At 40.9% G+C, this 7869-nt stretch overlaps 1 long non-coding RNA gene across 1 annotated transcript; it reads right to left on the bottom strand.

Moving 5' to 3' along the window:
• Positions 1-2355: 2355 nt before the first annotated feature.
• Positions 2356-3731, bottom strand: LOC137866553 (uncharacterized). The gene is made up of 3 exons (XR_011102120.1): positions 3614-3731; positions 2972-3118; positions 2356-2837 (listed from the first exon to the last, which is right to left on the bottom strand). It is a non-coding gene; the product is annotated as an uncharacterized lncRNA (long non-coding RNA).
• Positions 3732-7869: the final 4138 nt, after the last annotated feature.

Below are 7869 nucleotides of genomic sequence, written 5' to 3'. Positions count from 1 at the left end.
TTCTCCAGTCCTAAAAAGAATGAATTAAAAATGAATTACAATAAGTTTGGTGATCCTCTGCCTTTTCATCCATCATTCGTGTATAACTGAAATCCTGAAAAACTGCAAACATTCACATCAGCCTCAACTGTACGTTGTGTTTTGTATTAATGAGTTGTAGACTGGCCATACTGACATACTTGCCAACTGTATATTCCTGACTGGTTGCAAGTATGTTTTCAAATCTTTTCAGTATGGCAGAATTAGTCAAAGCTAAATGTGAAATCAAGTTAGTAAATGGTGTTGAAGATGCCCTCAGACAGCAAGGGGTTAATGTTACTGCAGCCCTGACACTGTAACGTTAATGTTATATTGCAGCAGCAAGCTGCCGTTCAGTCAACACAATGAGCTGAGTGGCAGACAGAGCAGCAGCACCTCACTTTCTGTAAGTCTTAAATCTGTGTTCACCAGAAGCAGTTTTCAGTAAAGTGAAAGTAATCACCAGGTTGTGCATTATGAGAATAACTATAAGTAAAAGTAGTAGGGTCATGTAAGCAGAATTAAGATAATGAATTATTCCATTAAGAGAATGTATAATAAAGTCAGTGTATTTTTTAAGGTTACCATAGGTCCTATATACAGTATATTCTGGACATTTTTTGTAATTATTGATGTTTTGAGGGATATTTCAACAACTGTAATCCTTTTATACAGACGACAAGTGCTTTCAACCCTTAAAGGGCTGCCATCCTCTTGGCATCCAACTTAAGGAAGATGATAGCATCTCATTCAGAAGTATATGGTAAGTCAATGTAATTGCATATGCCAGCCACATGTACTGTTTTGTGTTACAGAAAATGTTTTAAGATCCTAATATCACTAATAGTTACAACAAGTAATTGCAACAGCACAAAGAACTCAGTTCACACCTGTTGAATAGGTATAAAAAATGTCTGTGTGTCTGTGACGAAAACAATGCTGATTTAACCTCATACTCGACTGTTGTCTGTATGTAATTAAATATATATTTAATATATTTAATAACACATTTTTCTTTTTTCTCATATTCTCTTTCAGTATACAGGACATCAAGGAGATGACATCCTGAGAGACCTGAAGATATCCACCATGTGCATACATGTCATCAACAACGAGAGTGGACAAGCTGTACATTATGATGACATTGACATTAATGCTGAAGGAGTAATCATTCTGGACAACATTGGATCCGTAGCCCGAGCTCCTTATAATGAGGCCAGGAGTCACCTATGCACTGAACACGTGAATTCATTCAGAAAGTGCTCTTGCTTTCCCTCAAAGTACTTTGACTAAAGACCAAAATCAGTGCTGGACTGATGGATTTCTTCAGCCGTTCATGTGAACCCTGTTAAGCTGCATTATTATTTCTGGTTTGGAGGTGACGGAGAACATTTACTATAATGTGAAATGCAGCTTAAGAAGATGTTGCAAGCTGAAAAATGTGTGTTGGACTGTTTTATTAACACTAGTGTCACACTAGTCATAGGCTAGAGCCCCTATGCCATAGGGGCTCGTTTTTGTGAGACATTGGGTATTATTATTCACTCAATGCATCCTTGTGATGTACGTGTTTGCTGTCTTGCAGCTATGGTACTGGTGCATTGTTTTTTTGTTTGTTAGCAATGGCACTGGTATAAGTAAATGTCCTGCATTCAAAGTCTTACTTAAGTAAAAGTGTTGTCAGCAAGTATTCTCATCAAAATGTACTTTTGCAGTAAATGCAAACTAGAGCTTTAGTTTCTTTTCATCTGAAAAGAAACTAAAGCTTTCAGACAAATGTAGTTTAAAAATACAATATTTACCTCTGAGATAGGGGAGGAGAAGTGGAAAGTAGCAGAACATAGAAATACTTGTGTAAAGTACAAGTACCTTATATTTGTATGTAAGTACACTACTTGAGTAAATGTACCTATTTACATTGCTGGTAATGAAGATAATAAAGTTGTAAAAAGTGAGTATTAAAACATTTTGTTTGCTAGATTTGTGTAAACATGGAATGTATTGAAAGTTAAGATACTAGTAATAGCTAAAATGTTTAACTAGATCAAACTTTATTTTAGTTTGTAGAAATTAAACCATTAAATTGATCTGAATCTACAAAAACAAAAAAGGTAAATACTAATTGAGGTTGTAGAATACATTTTAGTATACTGAACATGAACATAGTGAGTAAACTTTACTCAAAATAGTTGAGGTAAAATTATGAATATAAATTAAGTAAAGTCAACTTAAAATATATATCTGGATTCAGATATTTATTTTGTGCAAACACTTACCTAAAATAAGTATAAGTATCAAAAAGCTCAAACTGGTAGAATAGATATCCTCACACTTAAATCTATGCAGAGAACATTTTATTTTTTAGCATAAAGAGCATACAGCGTCCTTTAAACCATCACATGTAGTTGAAGGGAAAATTACATACACAGCCAAAGCCATCCTCCATATCTTATCTCTCTCTAAACAGTATCACAGAAACAGATTTAACTATTGTCAACCTGTTGGGTAGAGCATGTTTTTTATGCTACAAAGTTAGGAGACTAGTTTGGGGGTATGCATGTACATCACAATGATTAGTAAGCCCTCTGAAACTAGACTACATTATACCAGTGGTAGGTCGTCAGGGCCAGCAAAGCCTTCTCTACTGGCACAGACAGAATCACAAAGTTAAAGCTATTTTATAATTTAATTATTTTTCATAAATACACTACATGTATTCTAAATATTTTTCCCATTAGCTTATTATCTCATTGCACAGCTACTGTCGTCCTCAGTTGCTCTGCTTTCAGCACTACGGCATTTTTGTTGCTTCTTGTCTTCTACAAAGAAAAAAAACAATTATTGACATTTGAAGCTGATATTGGAAGTGTAACATGCTCTAATATTTAAATATGTTGCAGTTTATTCATTTCTCAGACAAAACAAGCATTTGGAGAGATTGTTGACTCATTACCCGAAACACATGTGCAGTAGCCAAAATGCTGCTGATGTTACTGCTACTGCCACTGCCACTACCACTGCCACTGCCACTGCTGCAAGAGCTGTTAACAGTAAACCAGTGCTGGACAAAGTGAAAGAACATTCGAAAGATCCTGGTGTCCTAAAAATAATAAATTGAAAATGAATTACAATAAGTTTGGTGATCTTCTGACTTTTCATCCATCATTCGTGTATGACTGAAATCCTGAAAAACTGCAAACATTCACATCAGCCTCAACTGTACGTTGTGTTTTGTATTAATCAGCAAAAGTTAGGATGTTAAGACATTGAGCATGGCCCGTTAAACATAATACCTGCTACACATCATTATGTTAGCGATGTAATTGTGAGCTTAACCACGGACCACTGTGCTCCATATGCAGCCTGACAGAGCCGATGGCGTGGCTGTAGACTCACACTGCTACTTCAGTTGCAGGACACCATAAAATAACATCAACGCTAAAATTATGTAACCATTGTTAAATCAAAGCTTGAACCTTGTGTGAATATTACTTTGTTTTTTTAAATATCCAAAGTAAACTGTTTTATTTGCAACCCACCTATTAATGATATACAAACAGAACCCTATTGACTAGTTGAAGGTAAAATTACTTACTGAAAAATTTTAAAATCCATCCTCGATGTCTTATATCTCTCTTCGCAGCAGTAAACAGACAACAGCTCTATCGTTCAGTTGTAAATGTGAGGCTTTGCGTTTGGTTCCAGTTTTATGTGTTTCGGCCCGTTCTGCACCGCTGCCAGAAAGGGTGTGCCGTGTGTTTCAATGTGTTGTTATCCAGCTTATATTATGGAATGTATGTGCCATGGTGGCAAACACATAACACATAAAAAAACGACTCTTTCAGTTTCATTCTTACTCATTCAAGATGAAAAGTAATCACCTCCCTCGAATGGCATCTTTTAGACAATGTTGACTAAAAGTTCTGTTGTTCACGATGCCATCTCATCTCATCTCATCTTCACCCGCTTATCCGAGATCGGGTCGCGGGGGCAACAGCTCCAGCAGGGGACCCCAAACTTCCCTTTCCCAAGCCACATCAGCCAGCTCTGACTGGGGGATCCCGAGGCGCTCCCAGGCCAGTTTGGAGATATAGTCCCTCCACCTGGTCCTGGGCCTCCCTCGGGGTCTCCTCCCAGCTGGTCGTGCCTGGAACACCTCCCTAGGGAGGCGCCCAGGTAGCATCCTTACCAGATGCCCGAACCACCTCAACTGGCTCCTTTCCACGCAAAGGAGCAGCGGCTCTACTCCGAGTCCCTCACGGATGACCGAACTTCTCACCCTATCTCTAAGGGAGATGCCAGCCACCCTCCTGAGGAAACCCATTTCGGCCGCTTGTACCCGCGATCTAATTCTTTCGGTCATGACCCAGTCCACGTGACCATAGGTGAGGGTAGGAACGAAGATTGCCCGGTAGATAGAGAGCTTTGCCTTGCGGCTCAGCTCTCTTTTCGTCACAACGGTGCGGTAGAGCGACTGCAATACCGCCCCAGCTGCTCCGATTCTCCGGCCAATCTCACGTTCCATTGTTCCCTCACTCGCGAACAAGACCCCGACGTACTTGAACTCCTTCACTTGGGGTAAGGACTCATTCCCTACCCGGAGTGGGCAATCCACCGGTTTCCTGCTGAGAACGATGGCCTCAGATTTAGAGGTGCTGATCCTCATCCCAACCGCTTCACACTCGGCTGGGAAGGTCACAGCCCGATGAAGACATCAGGACCACATCATCTGCAAACAGCAGCGATGCAATCTTCAGCCCACCGAACTGTAAACACTTCTCCCCACGACTACGCCTCGATATCCTGTCCATGAATACCACAAAAAGGATTGGTGACAAAGCGCAGCACTGGCGGAGGCCAACCCTCACCGGAAGTGAGTCCGACTTACTGCCGAGAACCCGGACACAGCTCTCGCTTTGGGCGTACAGGGATTGGATGGCCCCCAAAAGTGGCCCCCTCACCCCATACTCCCGCAGCACCTCCCACAGTATCTCCCGGGGGACCCGGTCATACGCCTTCTCCAGGTCCACAAAACACATGTAGACCGGATGGGCGTATTCCCAAGCCCCCTCCAGGATCCTTGCGAGAGTGAAGAGCTGGTCCGTTGTTCCACGGCCAGGACGAAATCCGCATTGTTCCTCTTCAATCCGAGGTTCGACTATCGGCCGAACCCTCCTTTCCAGCACCTTGGAGTAGACTTTACCAGGGAGGCTGAGTAGTGTGATACCGCGGTAATTGGCACACACCCTCTGGTCCCCCTTTTTGAACAGGGGAACCACCACCCCGGTCTGCCACTCCCTAGGCACCGTCCCAGACCTCCACACAATGTTGAAGAGATGTGTCATCCAAGACAGCCCCTCCACACCCAGTGCCTTCAGCATTTCTGGACGGATCTCATCAATCCCTGGGGCTTTGCCACTGTGGAGTTGTTTGACTACCTCAGTGACTTCCACCAGGGAAATTGATGATGCTCCCCCATCAGCCTCCAGCTCTGCCTCTACCATAGAGGGCGTATTAGTCGGATTCAGGAGTTCCTCAAAGTGCTCCTTCCACCGTCCGATTACCCCCTCAGTTGAAGTCAACAGAGTCCCATCCTTACTGTATACAGCTTGAATGTTTCCCCGTTTCCCCCTCCTGAGGTTCCGGATGGTTTTCCAGAAACACTGTGGTGCCGACCGAAAGTCCTTCTCCATGGCTACTCCAAACTCCTCCCACACCCGCTGCTTTGCCTCCTTCACGGCAGCGGCTGTAGCCCTTCGGGTCTGTTGGTACCTTGCAACTGTTCACAATGCCCTATTTGTAAAAACAATATTTTCACATTCACCATGCTTGAACCGCTTCCTTGCAACAATGTAATGGTAAATCCAATTTTAACAAGAATTAAAATTCAGAAAGAATAAAACAAATGAAAAAAATAATTCTACTCTATCCCACTTGGTGTTCTATTTAATCATCCTCTGATTATATTCTAGTACCTATCAGGCAGTCACGGTGTGCTTATAACAACAAACAAATGATCACAACAAATGATACCTGTGTGCCTGTTGTTACTTTTGCCAGTGCAGAAAGAAAGATAAATTAAGTGTTTAACAGCAACTGCACCCGAGCAGGGTGCAGGGAAAAAAGAGAGAGACTTCAGGTGTCCAACAAACCACTCCCACTCCTGCAAGAGCTGTTGACAGTAAACCAGTGCTGGAAATAACGAGTGCCATTTTCAAAGATTTTGGTTTCCTAAAAAGAAGCAACAAACAATCAGAATCTGTACTCACTCAGTACAGCATGACACTATTCCATCTTAATTTATGCTATCACATTTGGTACAGACATTGCTCCCCTCAGGATGAATTACAGTAAGTTTGGTGATCCTGTGACTTTTCATCCATCATTCGACTGAAATCCTGAAAAACTGCTAACATTAACATCAGCCTCAACTGTTAGTTGTGTTTTGTATTAATCAGCAAAAGTTACGATGTTAAGACATTGAGCATGGCAAGTTAAACATAATACCTGCTACACATCAGCATGTTAGCGGTGTAATTGTGAGTTTAGCAACGGACCACTGTGCTCCATATGCAGCCTGACAGACACCATAAAATAACATTAACGCTAAAATGATGTAACAATTGTTAAATCAAAGCTTGAACCTCATGTGAATATTACTTTGTTTTTTTAAATATCCAAAGTAAACACTGTTTTATTGGCAACCCACCTATTAATAATATACAAACAGAACCCTATTGACTACACGCTAAACAATTTCACTGTATAATAACGGTAACTTACTAGCAAGGACGGCAGTGGTTTACTGTTTTTTTACGGTGAAGCTACCGTAATTTACTGTTACGGTATTTTACCGTATACTGGATTATGTTATGTGATAGTTGCATTTAATTCCCAACAAATAAAAGAACAACAATAGACATTCAATACATAATTGTTGCAGTTTAATAAATGTTCTCAAGACAAATAATAAAGGTACATTTGTATTACATCACAAAACTCACAATGTACTGCATGTTTAGAAGAAAACAAATTAAATCATAGAATCTTTAATGAACTCATGAGGATAAGCTCAGACCAGTAGCACCGAGATCAAAAAGTGGCCAATGGTATGCTACTATTGTTCAGCGGTGTGTACCTATCCCTGGAGTGGTATGCCAGTACTTTTCCAATGGCACACTGTTTGCTGAAGGCAGGTTCCGCTTGAAAGTGGTAGTCCATTGTCAGACAGGCACACCAGTGCCTGTCTGACAATGGACTACCAATGCATCTTAATGCATATGCACATTTAATGTAAATTGGTTTGATTCATCAACAGTGATGCCGTAAATCTATTTTTTTGACTTTATTGACAAAGTAGTGCAACACAGTGTCTTAAATACATGAATGTATCTATTTCATCTCGTCCATTTTCTTGTTCGGATATATTGAAGACTTTTTAAATGACAATAAAGTGATTTAGTGTTTGCTGATGTGCCCTGAAACTGATATTATAGCCAATGTATACAGTATATATATATATATATATATATATACATACCACTGATATGAAGGGCATACCACTCTGATTCAATGGCATATACCATTACATTACATTACAGTCATTTAGCAGACACTTTTATCCAAAGGGACTTACAATTCAGTATCTATCTACCGTAGACGCAGCTACGGGAGCAATTTTGGGGTTAAGTGTCTTGCTCAAGGACACATTGACATGAGACTAGCTGGAGCCGGGGATCAAACTGCCGACCCTCTGATTGAAAGGCGGCCCTGCTCTCCACTTAGCCATGGTCACCCACATACGACTAATATAAACTTTCAAGTAGCACCTGCCTTCAGGAAACGGTGTAC

This window comes from Cebidichthys violaceus, unplaced genomic scaffold, assembly GCF_023349555.1.
Source record: "Cebidichthys violaceus isolate CVI_PGR_0920_01 unplaced genomic scaffold, fCebVio1.0.p SCAF_85, whole genome shotgun sequence".
In the NCBI taxonomy this organism is placed as follows: domain Eukaryota; kingdom Metazoa; phylum Chordata; class Actinopteri; order Perciformes; family Stichaeidae; genus Cebidichthys; species Cebidichthys violaceus.
The sequence above is the reverse complement of the archived record's forward strand: the minus strand, read 5'-3'. Positions and strand labels throughout refer to the sequence as shown.